A 23,121-nucleotide genomic window follows, 5' to 3' on the forward strand; every position below is an offset into this window, starting at 1 on the left:
GGCCCCTTCTTGGACTGGACCTCAGGCTGGGGAGAAAGGTTCTCATTCCTGCTGACGCAGATACGCGGTTTCTAAGGAAGAAATCCTGGAGCTTCTGCATATGCAATAGAGAAGCAGGAAGATGGGTAAGCAGAGGCAGTCATGCTAGAGAATGAGCTGGGGTGGGGAAAGGCACAGTGGAGAGTGAGATAAAATCACTTTTATTATCATATTTTTTTATTTTAGAGAAAGAGAGAAAGGGCAAGCAGGGGAGGGGGGAGGGGGAAGGGAGGGAGGGAGCAAGGAGAGAGAGAGAGAGAGAGAGAGAGAGAGAGAGAGAGAATACCAAGCAGTCTCCACCACACTCAGCACAGAGGCTGACGCAGAGCTCGACCCCACAAATGGTAAGACCATGACCCAGGCCGAACTCAAGAGTTGGACGCTCAACCGACTGAACCACCCAGGCACCCCCAAAATCACTTTTCAGTTAGTCATTGTTGTAATGTTAGCATGTGCCCTGTGAACTTGTAGCACTGTGTTTTTGTGGGGTTAGCTTAGGATACCCAAAGCTTGCTACAAAAATTCCTTTTCCAAACATAACAACTTCCTCCTACCATCCAAGTGCCGTGCCCCTTCCGTAGGTGTCCTCTCACGCTGAGCATCCCTGAACTGAGCCACTAGAACAACATAGCATGTCAGCATCAGAATTTCCCCCGAAAGACAACTTCACTGAACACCAGATCTATGATGCCCTCTTCCAAAGAATTTGGCAATTTAAAGTCAAATGTGGATTTGAACTGGGAAAATTCTCAAAGACCCTTTAATGCACTGAATAACTTAGAGTGGCTTAGAGCACTCTAAGCCTTTCTGGGCCCTTTTTTCACTCCTGAGAAGGCTGAGTTTCCAGTTAAACCCAGCTAAGTAGTAATGAGGTTGCTCAGGTGGTGAGGTCAAGCCAGGAGGAGGCATGAACTTGTCAATTCCAAGCCTCTCGTTGAGGCATCTGCTGAACTGACCCTGCAGTCTTTCAAGGTTGAGGGCGACACCCCCTGATGACCATTACTGACTATTAGAAGACCTTGTTTAGATCAGGATTTCCAAACTTGCTGATAATCTTAGAAACTCTTCCTCTAACCAAATATAATACAGCTTCTGAGGGGGCTCCCCAGTGCAGAGTCAGAAAAGATCTGGATCAATTGGAAGACAAATAAAATGCACTACCACGAAACTCCCTGCTGTTAGAGCAGACTGGAGGGGGTAATCTATGCATTATCAGTTTTGCCTGGCTGTTTTTCAATTCTGTTAACTATGATATTGTGAATAGCCTCATGTTCTTGATGAAAAAATTGCAGGGGAAAGGGTCATCTCTAAAAGTGGAATCTAGCCTTCTCTCCACCCTGTGCTACCACGGTGGCCATTTTGAGTTTCCCTATGTGACGGAGACTGAGCTCAGGACTTCAGCAGGGATAAGCCAACTGTTCAAAACGAATGATAACAAATGGGTTTTGTCCATCAGTGACTATCACTAAGGTAACCAAAGGTAAGCCTGTGATATAATTACCCCCCTTTCTTCCACTCTTTTTTGATGTTTCTTCCCACCCCACCCCCACCTGCCTGATTTCAGAGTTTGAAAGATTATTGATGGTAGGTGCCAGTTCCCACATGGTTTCATTATGGTCTTCCAACTGAAACTATAACAGTGGCATTAACTTTCAACACCTTTGTAAGAAAATAACCTGCTTGAGTCAGGGGTTAATAACAGCAGAGGATCGCTAATTATCCTGCAAATCTTTACCCTGGTATCAAACGTGACCCAAGTCTTTAATGTCTCTGGAACGGCAGCCTCTGAAGACCCCAACTTGTTCCATAACATAATGACAGCAGCACATTAGTGTCCTGGCCATCTGTGAAGAAAGATAAGGGACAGATGAAGAGCAGACAAAGGAGAAGGATGCAGAGAGAAAGGACAAAGTCAAGAGAAGTAAGAAAAGGAGGCTAGCCAGAGAAACGATGTCCCTCGGGCTGAGTTGGCTGGGCCTCTACACCTCTCGCTACAGGGACCATCTGGTAGGGAGTTCTGAAGTGATACAATCCCACAGCCCAGAGTAAGAAACACATAAGATAAGGTGCCCTGCTGGGCCTGAATTCAACCAGCACAGATGCCAGAAACACCGATGGTTTGCCTGAAGTCTGCACCTATGGAGGCCTGGCTCAGTGAACAACAAAATGGGAGACAGCATAGCCAGGAAATTCTTTTGTAAAGATGTTCAAAGTCCTACTGTGAATGGAACTCTCAATGTGCTTCCTCTATTCAATTCACTATCTGCCATGGGGCTGTTTCTTATCATCTCATGGCTTGAGCCATGGACACAGAATCACACAAGCAAACCTTCCACAGCAAAATGGATTAAAATTTCAAGAATCTCTTTTTCAAGTAACTAGAACCTTCTTGACTTGCAGATCTGGGATAGAAATTTCCACTTGTGACAAGGAGAAGGATAACTGAATTTCTATTTCCTTTCCTTGGTGACACGTGCCCTCAAAAAACAAGAGTGCCTCAAAGCATTAATGATCCAGTGATGAGAAACGGAATGGCGGGTTGAACGGAGCACTGGATGGGGAGCTGGAAGAATAAAGCTGTAGTAATCTCTCTGGAGCTCCTTTTTATCATCTTCAAATCATGGGACCAGGAGGTCTCTAAGGACTCCCAAGCTGTGACCATGGTATTCCATGACACAAAGCCACACGTGACACTTGGTTCTAGTCATACCCCAAATCAGGTGAAAGCTAAGTATATTTCTGCACGCCAACTGGATAAGTCTCTGTGGGAGTTTTTCAAATCAGCCTTTCCTCTTGAGAGTATGGAATGCTTCTAGCTCACTCCAGCCTGTCAACTTCTAGAGTAAGGACTGGCTGTACAGAAACTCATGAGAGTGACCTCTGGAAACTCCAGTCGGTGGTCCCCAATAAGAAAGCATCCACATATAGATGCTTCCAAAAGGCTGATGTGGAGAAGGGTAGTCTCAGTAAGAAAACCTCACCTGATCTCTCTCGGCAGTCCTATCTTACAGAACTATATTCTGAATAGGTCAGAAAAGCTCACTGCCTTTAAGGCTAGCCACCCACCCGCATCTCCTTTTCCAACAGAGGTTTATGATAGACTAAAATGAACCAACACAGAAAGCAAGAGTGATTAGAGAAAGAAATAAAGACTTGACAGTCCATGGTATGGTGTCTCTGGGGCCGAGTCGGGGCAGAAGATGCAAAAAAACAAAAACACACACACAAAAAAACAAAAAACAAAAACAAAAACAAAAAAACAGAAGGTAGATTTTAAAATCAGACGTGACGGAAAGCAGCAAAGCTTTCTATGGATGCTGCTGGAAGTAGGTCACTCTCTGCTACTCTGTGCCGGCATGAATAGCAATCGAGCAACTACACGAACATTCTATTTACCTAGCCATGGAGATGAAAACATTCCTGTGGCAGAAAAACGCAGCCAAAAGGTTCTGACACAACCAGAGAGATGAGGAGGCATTCAAATGGCTTATGATTTCATCCAAAATGGTTTGCTTGTTCCTACTACAGTGTTTCTCTGGATCTTTTCAAACCTCCGCAAAGAGTTTATCCACATGATACTCATTAAAGTCTCATTTGAAAGGGGGGAAAAAAGCCCAAAGCTCTTTGAAAAAGCCAGGGTTATCTGAGCTGCAGATGTACTGGTAAGAAAATTTTTAAATATATCCAGCTCTATTCTCCACTGCCACCCGACTGACCTTTGTAAATTGAGATAACGACACGCATTTAACAAAATCTGACATCAAGTAAGATGTGTAATAATATTTAAACTCTGTAATGTTAAAATATGTATTTACGGATCATTTCATACATTGTAATGAGAATAAGTCATTTTGAAGCCTGCAGGTTCATGATTGGAATTCTGATTTGAGCTTTGTAAGTCCTTGGGGGCCACTTCCCTGCAGTGTGGCATTGGAAGCAATATGGCGGCCTGTGTTTTAGAAAGCCAGGGCACTAGATGGATACAGGGTGATTGCAAGGAGAGTTCTTCTCAGACAAGTGAGAGCTCTGCTCCTTCGGAATCCTGTCTCGCATCCTTTAAGTCCTTCATTATTAACAAAGAGTTTAGCATTTGCGATAGTTCTCACCCTGAATTATTTCAATGAGGTCCCCTGTATGGTTCTCACCTTATAAAAGGGATGGGTAGAGAAAACGTTAATGACAAAAGATCACCCGTAATGACATAAAAAGGAGAAAAACCCACTGCTTGTCCTAAACTGTCTTGATTGAGCTCCATTTCTTATTAGTTCTCATCCATTTGTATTTCTGTTCTTATCATCTGTGTTTCAACTCAACAAGTAATATGTCTATTACGTGTTGGCTCTGCTAAGAAGCCCTTTCAACATTCACGGGTTAACTTAAGCCTCAATGACGCTTTAGTGTGGGTATTTATATTCCCATTTTACAGATGAGGGGTTCCAGAAAAGTCAATCTACTTGACCAAGGTCACCCAGTTAGTAAATACTAATTAGGGGGAAAGATGCCCAGGCCCCCTGACTGCAAGGCTACTGTTCTTCTCCACTATTTCAATTCCCATTCTCTCACTTTGTAAATCTCAACCCCAGGATAATATAAGTGCTCAGCAGTATCTGACATATGATGAGCACCGATCAACATCAGTGCCTTCACTGTCATTGTTAATATGGTTTGTTGTTGTCATTATTAGAGCCACTCACATAAATTCTAAAAGTGACTAATAATCCTTGACAGAGTTAAGCAAATGGTCCCTTTAAATGACCCCAACTGGGAGGCACCTGGGTGGCTCAGTCAGTTGAGCATCCGCCTCTTGATTTCGGCTCAGGTCATGATCCCACGGTCGTGGGATAGAGCCTGTTGGGATTCTCCCTCTCCCTCTCTCCTTGCCCCTCCCTTGAGCTCTCTCTCTCTCAACCTCTCTCTCAAAATAAATTAATTAATTTAAAAAAATAGATGACTCCAGCTGCTTAAGAATCTTCAGAAGCCTGGGAACCCTAAGTCCAGGAATGAGCTCAGGTCCAGTGAGGAATGGGGCCAAGTCACTTGTGTATATTTCTCTAATGCTTGTTAGCACACTGAACACTCTTTAGATCTCTCTCATAAAACCCCCCTTTATATACATACCTCTGCTTTAAGACCCAGCCACAGAGATTCTCACCGAGGGAGGCTATGCCATCCATGCCCATTCAAGGCCGGCGCGCAAATGAGTTTGCCGTCGGGCACTTACCAAGAGACTCGTGAATTCACACAGGCAGGTCCCCCTGGAGGGCCGAGGGTGTGGTGACTGCGGTCAAGGAAGAAGCAAGGACCAAATGGAGGTTGTGAGCAAACTGAGTCCTCTTCTGCAGACGAAATCTGTTTAAGTGCTTGTTATCATAAATGCCAGAGGTATTGCAACTTAATTTTTTTTTAAGAGGTATTGCAACTTAAGCAGAACTTGTCTTTCTCATCTCAATCCTGGGGAGCAAAGCTTTCTGGCCCATTCCTACAGACCTGTGAGCCCACCTTGCTGACCATGAGCACTGCCTTCTTGCACATACAAAGGTGGGCAAGACAAGCATTTCTCTAGGCTCTTCTCTCTGAACCATTTCCTCTTACAGAAAAGGGGGAGGGGGTGTCAAGTGACCTCTAAAGCCTCTTCTCCCTCTAAAATTCTCTGATTTTAGTTGGCATCTTCCTACGATCTGCACTTGCCATACTGGAAACTAAACCTTAGGTTCCTCCAGACTGAAGATGAAAAATGCTACGAATCTTTGGTATCTCTGCTGTGTTGTCCAGCCTAAGAAAGGAGAGTGGGAGGGAATTCTACAAAGACTCAAGCACAGGAAAAATTCCTTATTATCATCACTGCGTTACAACTTGCAAAGCCCACCCTTATAAGGCCCCCTCCCTTTTCGTTCATCAATCCTATGCAGTAGGCTCTACAAAGGTAGAGTCAGAAGGCCAAACAGTGATGATCACAAGGGTTAGTGCTAATGAGATGGAGATAACAGGGCTCAACTCCAGTCTTCTGACTCCGAGCTCAATGCTCTTTCTACCAAACTGTGCTGTCTACCAGAGCGATGTTTATTTATACTGAGAAATCATGAACCACTGTGCTTGTATTTGAGCTTAATGAATTAGATATACAGAAGATATACATCAGGAGTAAACACTGTCAGGAGTTTGAAGAGTTTGGACTCACAGGCCCAGGAATGAAACTGAGTTATTAACCAATTCGCACTAGTCTACAAATCACATGGCAATCTGATGTGATTTCCCCATGACAGACTCCCTTGGAAGATCAGATCTGCTTCTTCCTCTCTTCCAGTTATGGGTCTGAAGACTCTCTCGACACTGCCTTGGGCTCATTTCTGCAGGCTTATTTGGGTAAATGCTCATTATAATAGGGGTCAAGATGACCTCTAAATGACCTGACAGACAGACCTCCCCAGGGAATCGTGGATCTGGCCATCTAGTCCCAACAAGAGTGGGTTAAAGGAATACAAGGTCCCTTGATTTCAATAAGATGTTGCTGCTTAAACAGGAAGGACAGACACTGACAAGACCAGTTGCTAACATCTTTGTGCTTTTCTTCTCTTTCTTCATTATAGCCCGCTCTATATTCTTTCTTAATTCTAAAGCCCTCCCCTCCTCTCCAGGCCCTCTACACAAAACACACACACATTAAGAGGCTGTCAGCGAGAAATATGAGTAAGGTATTCTTCATGAAGGACTCATTTTCAGAAAACAGGTGAAGTCTGTCTGCCATTTTGCATTCATCAATGGCACCAATCCTCACACCTGCTCTGGCCTTCTACCCTTTTATTGTGCGGATGACTGCTCTGTGGGGCATGTCCGAATCTGTGGGCTTATATTATCATATATACTTTATGGCACCAGGAGGTTTTTCCCTTTTTTCTCGACTCCATCTACAAGACTTGTAATGTTCATGCTCCACAAGTGCCTAGTGTCCACACAATGCTGGGTGATGTAAAGACCAGGCTGAATCTGCCAGAAATGAAGTAGGACAATTGAGAATTATTATTCTTTTTCACAACAGCTATCACATTGAGCTAAACACATACATGCTCCTTAAGCTACTGAACAGCCTATAAGGTAGGTACTATTATTACCCCAGGATTAGGGAGGTGAGGCACAAAGAGACTAGGTAACATGACTCTAGAAAAGGAACACATTCTTCCTGAAGCCTTACATGGTCCACTCACCAATTCTAAGTGAAAGATCTAGGGAGGGATCATTAGCACCCAAGCCAGCACACTGACTCCATCGGTGACCAAGGAAGAGGCTGCAGACACACCGTGGTGAGATCAGTCGGGCAGAATCCTTGGTATCATCTGCCATGGCCATAAGAATGGGGAATGGTGAGGCACAAACTGGACCTGAAAATCTATCCATATATTCTCTTTTGTGACTTGATCAAGTCAAGAATAGGAAGTATGGGTGCATGTATAAACATCAGCCCCCAAACACATATGGTCTTTGAACCTAATTCAGAACGATGGCTAACGCTTATGACACATTTGCAATATGACAGGCACTATCTAAGGGCTGTTGAATACACTGATTCATCTCACCTTCACAGCCACTGCATGAGGTGAACAACTACAGGTTAGAGGGCGAAGGTTCAGAAAGGTTAAGCAGTTTGCCTAGCATCATATGCTTAGCAAGTAGAGGAGACTGGATTCAAACAGGATGTCTAGATCCAGAGTCTGGATTCTAAACCACTATACTTCCCTGCCTCTTCCCCGGGGTGGGGGGGGGGTCCAGTATATACCCCCTGTTATAAGACTAATTCCTAATTAACCTATTTGCTCCCTATGTATTCCTTGCCCCTTTTCTCCTGATTTTCTGCCACAGCCTTGCTACCATTCTTATATTTTAACTGGAGTTACATTTCTTCTGGAATTTCATTTTTAATTTTCAGCAATGTTCCACACATATTTCCACTGCAAGATAACCTCCCATGGTTAGTTTTCCTTCTTAGCTGATCCTGGCACACCATATCGGTACCAAAGATCAGGAAATTAACCTGGAGGTGGCCCTGACATTTTCATTCCCTACTTAGTAGCACTGACCCATTAGTTAGAGGCTGATTCTATGGCCAAAAAGGCACAGAGCTGGAAGGCAATTGTGTGTCAGGAGGCTCATATCCTCTAGGACATTGGTCTTAAAGCTAGGATCACCCTGGGGGTGGGTGCCTTGCTGGCTTAGCCAGTAGAACATATAATTCTTGATTTCGGGGTTGTAAATTCAAGCCCCACATTGGGCGTAGTGATTATTTTAAAATAAAATCTTAAAAAGAAGCTAAGGTCGATCTCAGCTTCTTAGCAACTATGTCTTTTTCATTCATGAAATTTCCAGTGTCTTTGTTTACTACACTTATATTTTCTGGTTGTACCACACCTGGGAAATAAGTTCTGTATGAATAATACCTTCTGGGCGAAGGAGTACTTCCTTTCATTTGCCCTAAGCTCACCTTCCTTGGGTTTCAAATAGAGCTTTGAATCCTAGCAGTTGAGTGTTTGGTGAACAAGGTCACACATACTTTAAGTGACGAAAATTCCTCTAAGAGTCCACCTTTGTATCAGTAGACTCATTCATATTTCTTTGGTACATTTTTGGCTGTTGTGTCCAGTATGGGCCAGGCTTTTTATTCTGCCTTCATAGAACCGTACCCACCTCCTCCTGACAACTGCACCTGCCGTTCTCATACTTCTGCTGCAGTCAATAAATGTGTTCCCCAGAGTGGAGCACACAGCATAGCAGAGACAAGAAGGATCCCAGTATCAGAAAACCCTAAGTTTGAGAGAAGGTTCCTGCACCTATTAACTCTGCAATCTTTATGCCTCAGTTTCTCTACCTTTCAAAAAATGGAAATCATACCAACATCTACCTTACAGGGTGATTCAAGTGAAAATGCAAATGGAAGTGGTTCAAAGCATGAGAAATAGGAGTTGTAGTTATTAATCTTAATAGGATCCTTAAAGATCAGTGACAAGAATAACTTATTTTATGCCTGGTAGAAAGTCAACTGGTTCTACATAAGTGTAGAGAACTGTTGGGCTTCCCAGGCACTTCATGATGACATTTCGTTCCTCCTTTTTAGCCAGGATAGCATACTGGCTCCATGTTTTCAGCAAATGATTTTAATGAATTCTAGACTATTTTTCTGAATCATTAATAATGTGACAGACAGCCTTTTATTTTATAACTGTAACCAGACCCTGTATGCGGGAGGGCACTGCCTTGATGTTGATGGCATGAAAATCACCTCCCTCTGCTCCGTCCTTTGACATGGATTCTAATGATCTCCTTGCAGTCTGTCTCCATCAGCTTGACTTTTTAGTATATAAAGTTTAGTATCATCTAAATCATGTGTAAAGACTGTCAGTTATACCACTTTCACAACTGAGGCTCTATCACCAACAAATATGGTGGTTACTTACCATTAAAAATAGATTTTAAAAGCCATATATGAACGACCCAACGCTAACATCATCCTCAATGGGGAAAAACTAAGAACCTTCCCCCTAAGGTCAGGAACAAGACCAGGATGTCCACTCTTGCCACTGTTATTCAATATAGTATTGGAATTCTTAGCCACGGCAATCAGACAACACAAAGAAATAAAAGGCATCGAAATCGGCCAGGAGGAGGTCAAACTTTCACTCTTCGCAGATGACATGATACTCTATATGGAAAACCCAAAAAATTCCACCAAAAGCTGCTAGAACTGATCCATGAATTCAGCAAAGTAGCAGGATATAAAATCAATGCACAGAAATCGGTTGCATTCCCATACACCAACAATGAAGCAACAGAAAGAGAAATCAAGCTATCGGTCTCATTTACAATTGCACCAAAAACCATAAAATACCTAGGAATAAATCTGACCAAAGACGTGAAAAATCTATGCACTGAAAACTATAGAAATCTTATAAAAGAAACTGAAGAAGACACAAAAAATGGAAAAATATCCCATGCTCCCGGATAAGAAGAACAAATATAGTTAAAATGTCGATACTACCCAAAACAATCTATATATTCAATGCAATCCCTATCAAAACAACACCATCATTCTTCACAGAGCTAGAACAAATAATCCTAAAATTTGTACGGAACCAGAAAAGACCCCAAATAGCCAAAGCAATCTTGAAAAAGAAAACAAAGCAGGAGTTATCACAATCCCAGACTTCAAGCTATACTACAAAGCTGTAATCATCAAGACAGTATGGTACCGGCACAAGAACAGACGCTCAGATCAATGGAACAGAATAGAGAACCCAGAAATGGACCCACAAACATATGGCCAACTAATCTCTAACAAAGCAGGGAAGAATATCCAATGGAATAAAGACAGTCTCTTCAGAAAGTGGTGCTGGGAAAACAGCAACATGCAGAAGAATGAACCTGGACCACTTTCTTACACCACACACAAAAATAAACTCAAAGTGGATGAAAGACCTAAAGGTAAGACAGGAAGCCATCAAAATCCCTGAGGAGAAAGCAGGCAAAAACCTCTTTGATCTTGGCTGCAGCAACTTCTTACTCAACATGTCTCTGGAGGCAAGGGAAACAAAAGCAAAAATGAACTACTGGGACCTCATCAAAATAAAAAGCTTCTGCACAGTGAAGGAAACAATCAGCAAAACTAAAAGGCAACGGACAGAATGGGAGAAGATATTTGCAAACGACATATCAGATAAAGGGTTAGTATCCAAAATCTATAGATCTTGGACTTCTCAAGCTCAACACCCAAAAAACAAATAATCCAGTGAAGAAATGGGCAAAGACATGAACAGATACTTCTCCAAAGAAGACATCCAGATGGCCAACCGACACATGAAAAAATGCTCCACATCACTCATCATCTGGGAAATACAAACCAAAACCACAATGAGATACCACCTCACATCTGTCAGATGGCTAACACTAACAACTCAGGCAACAATAGATGTTGGTGAGGATACGGAGAAAGAGGTTCTCTTTTGCACTGTTGGTGGGAATGCAAACTGGTGTAGCCACTCTGGAAAACAGTATGGAGGTTCCTCAAAAAATTAAAAATAGAACTATCCTACGACTTAGCAATTGCACTACTAGGTATTTATCCAAGGGATATAGGTATGCTGTTTTGAAGGGGCACATGCACCCCAATGTTTGTAGCAGCCCTATCAACAATAGCCAAAGTATGGAAAGAGCCCAAATGTCCATTGACAGATGAATGGATAAAGAAGATGTGGTATATATATACAATGGAGTATTACCCGGCAATCGAAAAGAATGAAATCTTGCCATTTGCAACTACGTGGATGGAACTGGAGGGTAGTATGCTAAGTGAAATTAGTCAGAGAAAGACAAATATCATATGACTTCACTCATATGAGGACTTTAAGAGACAAAACAGATGATCATAAGGGAATGGAAACAAAAATAATATAAAAACAGGAAGGGGGACAAAACATAAGAGACTCTTAAATATGGAGAACAAACAGAGAGTTACTGGAGGGGTTGTGGGAGGGGGGGATGGGCTAAATAGGTAAGGGGCATTAAGGAATCTACTCCTGAAATCACTGTTGCACTAGATGCTAATTTGGATGTAAATTTTAAAAATTAATAAAATTAATAAAAAAATAAAAAATAAATAAGTAGATTATTTATGTATTTATGGATATTTCAGAGAAAGCACCAGCGGTGGAGGGAGGGAGGGAGGGAGAGAGAGAGAGAGAGAGAGAGAGAGAGAGAGAGAGAGAGAGAGAATCTTAAGCAGGCTCCACACTCAGCATGGAGCCCAACACGGGGCTCGATCCCATGACCCTGGGATCATGACCTGAGCTGAAATCAAGAGTCAGACACCCAACCAACTGAGTTGAGAGCCACCCAGGTGCCCCTAAAAAATAAAATTTAAAGATAGAACCTAGTAAAGCTCTTTGCAAATCTAAGCAGATCCCCTTGATGCATATGTATGGTACACCCCTATGACAGAGACACTAAGACTTGATTCCCTTTATAGACATCCAGTGTTGCCATGTCCCCCACTGCTTCTGCCCACCCACTCCTTACACTCCTGCCTACCCACCCCTTACACTCACGCTAAGTTCAATTCACACTGAAGTATTTAGAGATCTCATCCATCATTTTCAACTTTGGTGACTGGCCCCCAATAAGGGCTGAATTCCTACAAACAGGAAGGGTCTGTCAGATGACGCTGAGTCAGATACTTTCACACCGTTTTCCCCAACTTCATCTCTGAAATTCTTCAGGATTCATGGCTATATCTTTTGCCACATCCATAACTTACCTATTTCTGGTTCCCTGGCTTGGGGTATACTTAGTACAGGTGACCCTCAAACAACATGGGTTAGAACTACACAGATCCACTCACAAGCGAATTTTTTTCCGGTAAATGCAGTACTGTAAATGTATGTTTTCTTCCTTATGATTTCCTTAATACCATTTTCTTTCCTCTAGCTTACTTTATAATAGAGTCTCTTAATACATACAACAAACAGGATACATGTCAACCAACTGTTTATGTGATTGGTATGGCTTCCAGTCAACAATAGGATATTAGTGAACTTTTTGGGGAGTCAAAAGTTATTCACAGATTTTTGACTGTACAGGGAATCAGTGCCCCAACCTCCATGTTATTCTAGGTCACCAGTACTCACTGTTACTTGGTTTACTACTTAAATCTTCAGAAAGTAAGATGTCTGTTGAGATTTCACAAATTCTTCAATAACAACTGAGAAAAGTCATTTCATCAGTTACTTTTCTCGGTCCCCCCCCCTTCCACAATCATGAAAGGATTTGAGGGTTTTCTGACCGGCACCATTTTGTTACACCTTGTGGGGATCTCTTATACCCCTGATGGTAACCAAAAATAAACATTTTGGTCAATTAATTTCTATTTAACACACATTATTTCACATTTGGTCACTTAAAAATCTATTAATGATTCCCAAATCCCTGTGGGTTTTTCTTTTTCCTATTTTCCATATTTATAATGGTCCCTTGGGACAAAATATACACTAGGTAGCTTTGCTTTCTTTGCTAGAGGTTTCCTCAATAACGTAAGGAATCCATAATATCCCCCTTTGTGTTTTCTTTGGTTTTGCGTGAAAAGCTGAACCTGGATTTGGTGGGGAAAAAAAACTTCCGGTATAAAGATGGCTTTTCTTTTTGTGGGCAAACCTTTCGATCTTAAGTGATGGATCTCCCAACTACAACAGAAACCCCTCAGCACATCCACGATCCCCTCAGGAACAAACCAGAAAGCCTACACTGAGTGGCCTCAGCAGTAAGACAGATGGAGAGGGCATACAGCCTTTGCCAAGAGGGAGGGCCAGTCATCTGGGGAAGGGACGGGAGAAGGAAAGACGTTTCCCGTCTAGAGTTTCTAAGATTGTATTATAGATGATAAAACTAAGATGAAGGGACTTTAAAAAGTAGCTGGCTCTGCCTCTTTAATTACCCTGTCTAGAAAGAAAGTCTGTCATCAGGGCTGGAGTCTGGGTCTGTTCAAGAGATTGATTGGAGTAAGACACTTTTTTCATCCAATCTAGATTGCTTCAGTTTTACTGGAATTGAGGCGGGCCATAAACCTATCAGTGACTCAAGAAAATTGAAGCAATTAAGTCTGCAGGTGCGCACATTTGTAATATTAATGATGGATCTGTGTTAATACCAGTCACAGGAGGCTGCCACGTGGCATCCCCAGCGTCTGCTGGGGATGAGATGACCTCGCCAGGCACCGGTATCCACAGTCCCGACACCAGCGAGTTTTGCTTGGTGAGGAGGGACCTTTGTCACCTGCCCATGCTGCTCCCCTCCATCCCAGCCCTGACTTAGGATGCTTCCTCATCATGGCTCCAATTCTAATCAGATGATTTCATAGACGCTTCATGTGACTCGGGCGAAGAAAATGCCAGTTAAAGGTACCTAGTTAGATATGGAGGGAGTAGAATTTGCCAGCGTAATTTCGGAGTCTGACAGACTGCGTTTGCATATGAACCATCCTCCTTAATACTGGTTTGCCCTGAACAGGTTATTTAAGCCTAAAAAGGATTATATCTACTTTATAAAGTTGTTGTGAGCAGGAAATGAAGTAATAAATGTAAAGCTCTTAATACAGTGTCTCGTAGCTATGGTCACTTTAGTGATTTCTCCTTTTCTGACCTTGAAAATATTTTAGCTCCTAGAAATCATTCCTCACAGGCTGGCAGACTACTTGAGGTTGAGGGACAGGTTTATGAAGAGAAGAGCAGGCAAGTGCCTGAAGGGCCCCTTCCGTAGGCATTTCTTTCCACCTGACCCTCTCGGGGCGGGGGAGGGGGGGGCGTGTCACCAAGGGCAGCCTGTCTATAGACCGGGCAGCGACCCATGACATAGATCAGCACAAGACGAACTCATCAGATTCTGATTCTTAGGAATCTGAACTGGGGAATATGGACGAGTCAGGCACAAATCAGCAGAAGCAGAGCTCAGAGAGAGGCACAGTAAAACACACAGATGGGGAGTCTGCACCATAAGGGCCACTTCAAGCTGGAGAAATGAGGAAATACAAAAAACATGAGTAAGCAAAGCTCTGAGGTAGAGAAAAGACATGGGGCGAAGAGGGAAGACGCTAGGCAAGACCGCAGAGGGACGCGGAAAAGCAGGTGTGGGGCAGGATGACACAGGGAACACCCCGAGGCCCTCTGCGGAGCCCCGAGAGCTATCCCGGATCCAGGGCCACCTGCCTCGAGGCCCGGCAGGGGCATGCGTCCTGCTCCCTCATTCCTGCGAGGCCACTGCCTCCTGCTGACATGTGCGAGTCCTAACAAGGACTCCCCCCTCACTGAGGAACTGAGTCCCTGCGCCTTGTAATCAACCACAGGAGCCTCCCCACTGAGAGTGAACACCCTTCAGAAAATCTGAACTGCTCAGTGCATTCTGAACCCTGGCCCCTCCCCAGATGACCTTGATCACGGCACACAGCACAAGCCTCCTCTGGTCCTTCTGTTTCAGCTTACAGCGGACTCTTCCCGCGCCCCCCGGAACGACAGGTAAATAAGTACATATCGCTCTTTGCGAGAGAAGTCATGAACAATGTTTGTTTAGTCAAAGAGTAAACTAGACCCAGAATTGTATCTTTTCAAGTCAAAGTACGGTCCTGAAAGTCTCTTCCTAATTTTTTCCCATCTGTAAAATGGGAGTCACGATAGCACAAACGTCAAACCACAACATACTACATCTGCAAGATCATGAAACACGCAGGTAGATAATGATGCATTCTTCTTTATTATAAAAGAAAAGATTTTCCTTTGCCAACCCACATAACTTAACAGTCAGCAACAAGGAGAAAGGAAACAAAAAAAAAGCACTGTACATGACAGCTAAAATCAGAATTTGATAAGATATTCTACTTCTAAAGGGATACCGTCAAGTAAAAAAAAAAAAATCAATTTGAGGAGGGGAAAAAAATCTGGTTTGTTTATTAGTTTTGCTCCTAATGCCACCAAATGGACCTCAATCTGAAATGGCTTTTGAAATCAAATTTGCTGTTCTCCGATTCTGCAACTTACTCTTTATGCTAATCTGTCTGCACCTGCAGGGACAAAGAAACTGGCAACCCTGAACATGAGAGCCAGGAAGAAAAAGCAGCACAAAGATTCAGGAAATTAAACCAGGACTAAATCATATTAGGTGTATAAAGGTTGGACTTTTTATAAAACAAGGAAAGAGTGGATTGAATCTCTGAGGGCGTATTCCAACTGGCAAAATGACAGACCCTCGGTGAAGGAGCTGGTGTCTTTCCCGGGTCCCAGAAGAACGGTGGCACGTGGGGGTTGGGGGCAATCTGTAAGGCTCAGTGTCAGGGCCACGCTAGGTTTCTCCCAGCCTCGTGCCCCTGAATCTAAATAGGAGTTGCTATAGGAATGTCTCAAGGAGTTTCATCCTTTAGGAATTTAGCCTCTAGAAGCTGGGGTTAATTCTTCCTTGCAATCTAAAAATCTATTTACTTAGGTCTTATTTTGAAAGAGGGACCATGATTTTAAGGAAAATCTCAGCCACCATTTATTTTCCCGTTGTTTCCCATTATCTGCAGCCTCAAACATTTCCTTTCTGCTGACCTGCTGCTACTTCATCAGGCATGCTCTAAAGGTGGCTGGAGGCCAAGTTCAGTATCACAGCCACTACAAAACCAAAGGATAGAGGCGTTATGAAGGAAGTTAAAAATACTGTCCTTTCCTGGGTGGCTCAGTTGGTCGAGGGTTCACGACTCTTGATTTTGGCTCTGGTCATGATCCCGGGGTCGTGGGATCCAGCCGCAGATCAGGCTCCTAGCTGAGTGTGGAGCCTACCTGAGATTCTCTCTGTCTCCCTGCCTCTGCCCCTCTCCCCCACTCATGCTCTCTTTCAAAAAAAAAAAAAAAAGACAAAGACAAAAAGAAAAAGAAAAAGATACTGTCCTCATCTTACTGGTGTCCAACCCTTCAACAGCAGAAACTCCACACCCCCTATTTAAAATATAACAAAAGCTCAGAGTTAAATATTTTGCCCAAGGTCACACGGAGCATTAGCTCATAAGAAATCCAGAGAAAGCATCTCAGACTGAGGCTCCTTCTGTTATACTGCTTCTCAGAATCCAGAAAAAAATTGAAAATATAATTTTTATATTCTAAAATGCTTCTACTTTGAATATTTTCTCTATTGCTCTGTCCAGTATATTTAATCTTAGACTCCGCACTGTCAACGTTCAAGTTCTGTCAACAGCCGGTGGCTGTTGAGGTCCAATGAATGCTCTGAATGTTATGTGTTTAATGCTCAAGGAAAAATATCCATTTCCACCATGGAGTTATTAGGCCTAGGGAAAAAAATCAATTTGGCAGCTAAAATGCTCAACAGCCATACTTCCTCTTCGTCCTCCTAAGCATCTCTTTATTCCTCCTTTTTTGCCCTATCACCAGGCATAAAAGAAGACAGGGATCACACACCTCAAAAAAGAGGTCATGGGGGCACCTGGCTCAGTGGGTAGCGCATCCGACTCCATCTCAGGGTCATGAGTTCAAGCCCCACCTTGGGTGTGGAGCCTACTTTAAAAAAGAAAAAAAAATTAATTTCAAAGGGAAAAAGATGTTATATAAGATGAAATAAAAAGGGAATCAATTTTGGATCCACATCCTGACGTTTCACTAGACCAGCTGTCTTATTTCCTTCAGACCAACGCTAATTTCTTATAGAAATAAGGTCACTTTTATGGTTAGTAATTCAGCAGAAGCATTTCTGTAGCAAACGGCACAAACTAATTTATGAAGTAACTCTTTTTCATTAATTGATTAATTGAGGAAAGTCTGCACATCCCATATTTGTGAGTTAAGGAGACGGAAAACAAGAGGTTAATTGACTTTCTCAAAATCATGTCATGAAACAGGGTTAGAGTTAGGGTTCAGAGCACCTGCCTCTTTAGTCCAATTTGTTATTGGAGGCACAGAGGAATGTCTTTTAGTGAAACTTCTTGAGATTTTTATGTCCCTAATTCTGTTCTGTTTCCCTAGGGAGGAAGTGTAGCGAAGGGGAAAGAGAATGGACTTTAGAATCAGACAGACGTGGTTAGACTCTCAACTCTGACATTTGCTTGTCGTAGGATCCCAGGCAAGTTACATAACCTCAGAGCCTCTGTGTCTTCATTTGTAAAATGTACGTAACAATAATCACTTCGAAGGATGTGTGTAGATTAAATGAGACCGTGTGTGAAGTGTGTAGCAGGCACTCAATATATGTATGTATCCTTCTTCCTCGGACAATTAAAATATAACTGAGCCACAAGAGAGATAACAAACCAGAAACTGGAGACCTGTCTTCATTTACTTCCAATTAGCCGATGAGTTCTAACGCTTCAATCTGAAAATAAGATAAATTGTGTGGAGAAAGCACATTGAGAGTACCATTTTATTTATTTATTTTATTTTTTTAAGTTTACTTATTTAATCCCTACACCCAACAGGGGGCTTGAGCTCGCTACCCCAAGGTCAAGAGTCGCATGCTCTTCTGACTGAGCCAGCCAGGAGCACCTGATGGTACCATTTTAAGTGCCAGGGTCTTCTCATTGGACAACATGAAGTAGGAAAAACATGAACCAGAAGAAGGAAGAACCGAGCCACAAGTGGACTGTGTAAATTTCACTCATCCATTCAAAGTATTCTCTTGAGTCTTATCTTCACGCCAAACCCTAAAGGTCACAAACACGAGTGAGCTGGTCCGTGAGTTTACGTTCTGGAATGGGCAGGGCGAAAGAAGGAAAACAACAGTTAGGAATGCCATGAGGGAGCTGCGGGAGCGATAGCCACAGGACAGAGCGAGAGTATACTCCATTCTTTTAAAAACTTTTTGACCATTTTCACATCTTTACTTCGACCACCCAGCAACATCTAACATCATGGTTTATTCCTCCCTGAACTTCTTTTTTCTGTTTTAACTGGAGTATGGTCAACACGTTACATTAGCTTCAGGTGTACAACACAGTGACTGGACGAGGGCACGCTCTGTGAGCCACCCGTCACCATGCAACCCTATTACAATTCCATGGACCATTCTGCCCCAAATCTGATGTTTTCCTTAAGTTTTTCATTGAAGTAGAGCCGACACGTAATATTAAATTAGTTAAAATTACTAAACACGAAATTAGTTATAAATTCGTTTCAGGTGTGCAACATAGCGATTGAACAATTACATCCATTACAAAATGCTCACCGTGGTAAGCGTATTACAGTATTATTGACGGTATTCCAGATGCTGTACTTTCCATCCCCATGATTTATTTATTTGATCACTGGAAGTTTGTACCTCTTAATCCCCTTCATCCATTTCGCCCATTCCCCCACCTCTCCTCCGCTTTGGCAACCACCAGTGTGTTCTCTGAGTCTGAAGGGGAGAGAATCAAGAAGGTTTCAAGGAAGAGGCGATATCTGCACTAGGGTTAAAGATAAGTGTGGTTGTCTGAGCAGAGTGTATGTGGCAAAGGGAGACACCGGCCATGCTGTTGGCTAGAAAATGGAACCACGGAATAATGTAGCAGAGCACTCTCCGAGAACATCAAGAAGGCACTTGGCAGGCCGTAGCCGGAGCGCTCACTGGAGGCCGAGTCACAGGGGACACCGTGTGACACGCTGAAGGGTTTGAGCTTTATCTTCTGGCAAAAGGGAGTAAGACACAAGGCTGATTTGGGCCTTTAAGCAGGTAGCTGTGGCATATAAAGACCAGAAGAGCTGAGATCAGAAACAGGGAGAACCAGCTATGAAAAAGTGGAGCAAAGAGGGGTTAGGGGCCTGTACTATGGACAGGAGAAGAGAGAAAAGGCAGAAGTAACAGAAGGGGGTGGAAATTAAGACCGAGTCACTGCTCGGGTCTGGGGATGACGGGAAGGGAACGCATGTGGATAACCCTGAAAGGCTAGTGTGAGGCCCACCCCCAGAAGACACACAAGATGGGGAGCAGGTGTGGGGGAGGGAGCGGAACTTCCCACGTGCTGAGTCTGAATTGCACACTGCACCTCCAGGCAGGGGCACCCATGGGTACGTGAATGCACATGTCGGAAGCACGTGGGAACATCCTCCTCCCTGGTTGGGCGGGCGAAATGGTACCTTGGAGCCACAGGAACGGATGATTCATCTAGAAGTGTGCAGCGTGTAAAGGTCTGGGCCCAAGGATGACCACGGGACAACACTTTCCTGTAAGGAAAAGGCTTCTCTATGCCTCAGTTTTCCTCTTCTGTTAAGTGAGAGGGACGGGCTTCTGTGCCCTCTTCGGTTATTTTCTCCTCTACAGTGTCTCATTTCATGCTTTTTTTATCGGGCTCCGGCTTTCCCTCACAACCGGCTCCCTTTTCTTCCTTCCACCTTTGTTATTTTTGGAAAAGGCTGTTTGAAGCTTAAGCCCCTCTGAAGTGGCCCCTTGATCCCTCTGTCGTGAGGGCGTGTGTGCAAAGAGTACGGCAGGGAGACTTCACAGAAGAAGAAAAGGCAGGCGAGAACAGAGGCAGGTCTCTGTGCCGGGACATGGCCTTCTCATGCCTTCAAAGACGCCACAATAGGATGGATTTCCCTCCCACTCCTCTGGTGTCCGGGGGAGGTGTTTTTGAGGCACACCAGAAAATAACACCGGCACCCGGCATGAAATACTCCTGGCTCCCTCGATGCTCTCTCTCCTCAGGCTGGAGGGAGCTCCACCACTACAAATTGTGCCTAAGATCCTGGCACCTCATTACCTACCAGTAGACGGAAGAATTATTAGCACCATAAAATTCTCGTTGGCCATATCCCCATTTATGATTTTACCCACTCTTCGTCTTAGCAACGCACCATGTTTCCCACTTTTCTACCTCCCACCTGCACGAGGCCCATGTAGACACTCTCTGTGGAAAATACACCCAAATTCCTATTAAACCCAAGATAGAGAGGAGGAAATTCAATTTATTTTTTGTATACTGCCCGTTTCTCATTAGCCTTGACTTCTTAAGCCCTTGGGTTATGGGCCAGTGCTTATTTTCATGGCTGCATCACTAGATTTTATTACATTTGTACCGAGAGGCAAGATAGTCTCATTTTATATCTGGGGAAATAGGTTTAGTGACCTGATGACAACAATTGGCCACGGATCAGTATATTTTCCCTATTATGGGAGTCCAGGGCCATATGTTTTTGGTTGTCTGGACGGAGTATAAAATGTATCGCTCATCACATACAAATTCAACATTAGTGATCGACTGCCCTCTGTGTGGCCCCACCCAGTATCAGGAGATGACAGCCCTTAGGATTTTCTACGATTCTCGTAGGAAATCTGCAGGTCCAAAGGCATCATCCTTGGCTCTGCGCCAAATCTGGTCAGGTGTCATTGAGGGGCAAAAAATGCTTCCTTCCTCTCATCCTTCACAATAGAAATTGTTTTTAGGTATTGGAAATGAGGAATTCAGAGTACAAAAGCCAGAAATGAATGAAAATGCAGTAAGTGGGGCTTTTCATGTAGAAAACTGGGACTAAGGATTAGATTTCTGCCCCTGGAATAAAAGACTTGCCTCTTGCCGAGGCCCACTGCATATCAGGAAAGCAACAGAAGAGTTCTCCTAACCTCCCTCCCCTTTGTGTGTGTGTATTGTGTGTGGGTGGGTGGGTGTGCACACGTGCACGCACATGCGCATATGTAACTTCCCCAAGTCCTCAAGTGTCAACACAGTCTCCTAAGTGGACCACTTCCAGCCATAAGCACCTGGGGTCTGGATACCAGGATTATAAAATAAATATCGCTCCATAAGGGAGTCTTAACCACCTGGACCAAACCCCTGTAGGAAGTTCTTGTGCATCTCAGGTGTCCAGACAAATAAGGTCCTCCAAATCCTCATCCACGGCATATGTGTCTTTTGTCAGAGTCAATTCTCCCTTGCTGTCATTTAAGCCTGCTCCTTTTAGCTTAGTCATCTGTGGAGACAGGAAGTAACTACCCTGAAGCCTCCTTACAATAACTGCAAAAATGTGACCACTGCCCCCTGGACGCCAGGTGCCTCTGACTGCAAAGCTCCGTGCTGCTCTAGTTCCCCATCACAGGTGGGAAGTAAGTTCTCACAGTCATACTTCAGAAACCATCAGGGGGTGAATGCTTGGCAGGATCACGATTTCCACTCAGGAGGAAAGAAAGGTAAATGAGTGCACAGACCAAAGACAGGAGAACCATCTAGTCGTGCTTTACCACAATCCCAGGCCCTACCTGCGTCCCACTGAAGGCAGAGGCTGCTGGGTGAGCGCCCCAGGGTTAGTGTAACTAACGTCCCAGTCGCAGAGGTGCCAAAGAATGTGTCCCTCCCCAGATGGAAATCTCCAGAGTGCGTACATTCTTTAAGTGTGCTTTATTTTTAATGTTTATTCAGTTTTGAGAAACAGAGTGAGAGCGGGGGAGGGTCAGAGAGAGAGGGAGACACAGAATCTGAAGTAGGCTCTGAGCTGTCAGCACAGAGCCCGACATGGGGCCTGAACTCACAAACCGTGAGATCATGACCTGAGCTAAAGTCAACCGCTTAACCAACTGAGCCACCGAGGCGCCCCCAGAGTGGGTACATTGTGATCCTAATTCCTGTTTTCATAACTCGAACCTACTGCCCCAGTCCCAATCTACCTACAGGAAAACTGAACTCTGTTAATGCTCTTGACTTTCACTTCAAGATTTTCCATATCTTCCCTTTTCCCTTCATATCCTATCCATCTTAGAGGGAAAGCTATTCTATTTCTTCCCAAAGTTCAACCCCGCGACTCGGGCTCTTCACCCTCTCTGTCTCTGGACAGGACTCTGAAGATAGGCTTTACTATCTTGTCTCTTGTACCTTCACTCTGTCTTTCCAGTATCTCTTCCTCTTTGGTCTAAAATAATGCTCACAGTCATTCTCACCTCCGTATCTTCCAAAACAAAAAATAAAAAACAAAAAACTTTGATCTTGGTTTTGATTTTTCTCATGGCCTTTTTTACTCTCATTCATTCCCCAACCCTTCAAAAAATTGAGCTTATGAATTCATTTCCTCTACTTACTCTCCCATTTATTGCTAAACCCACTCTTTACCAAATGACACAGAGCATGAGTGGATGAGCACAGGCGTAAGATATGATGAAATTCTAACTGGACCAAGAGCTTCTTGAAAACATGGCGTGGGCACAGCAAGTGAATGCTGAAGGAATGAAGGAATGAATACAAGAGAGGGATAGAATCGTAGATGGTAAGCCTAAGATATGCCCCGGACTGCTACTAACCCGTGCTAGGCATTGTGTCAGGTATTGCTAATACTTGTCCATTTGACCACAGATGACTTTGGTTCCTACCTCATTTCTGCTCCTAACCATCTAAATGATACTGAACAAGTCAGTTAACCTTGTTCTGAACCCTAGTTTTTTATCTATAAGACAAAATGATTGGATGAGTGGACTAAAGAATTTCTCACACTCCTTGACACCTAAAAGGTATGAAGGAAAAGCATTTGGTTGTATATGCTGGAGTAGAACTTGGAGATGAAATAGTCCCAGATTTATAAGGCATCTTTTTTTTTTTTTAATTTTATCTGACTGAGA

General features: G+C 43.5%; 1 protein-coding gene and 1 long non-coding RNA gene across 4 annotated transcripts in view; one reads left to right on the top strand and one right to left on the bottom strand.

The window, feature by feature from the left end:
• ASTN1 (astrotactin 1) overlaps window positions 1-23,121 on the bottom strand; it is a 301,517-nt gene that overhangs the window by 192,315 nt on the left and 86,081 nt on the right. The gene's annotated exons all lie outside the window — the stretch shown is intronic.
• Window positions 3,492-14,169, top strand: LOC122211739. Its single transcript, XR_006198796.1, has 2 exons — window positions 3,492-3,701; window positions 13,724-14,169. It is a non-coding gene; the product is annotated as an uncharacterized LOC122211739 (long non-coding RNA).

The sequence above is a fragment of the Panthera leo genome, chromosome F3, assembly GCF_018350215.1.
Source record: "Panthera leo isolate Ple1 chromosome F3, P.leo_Ple1_pat1.1, whole genome shotgun sequence".
Lineage (NCBI taxonomy): Eukaryota > Metazoa > Chordata > Mammalia > Carnivora > Felidae > Panthera > Panthera leo.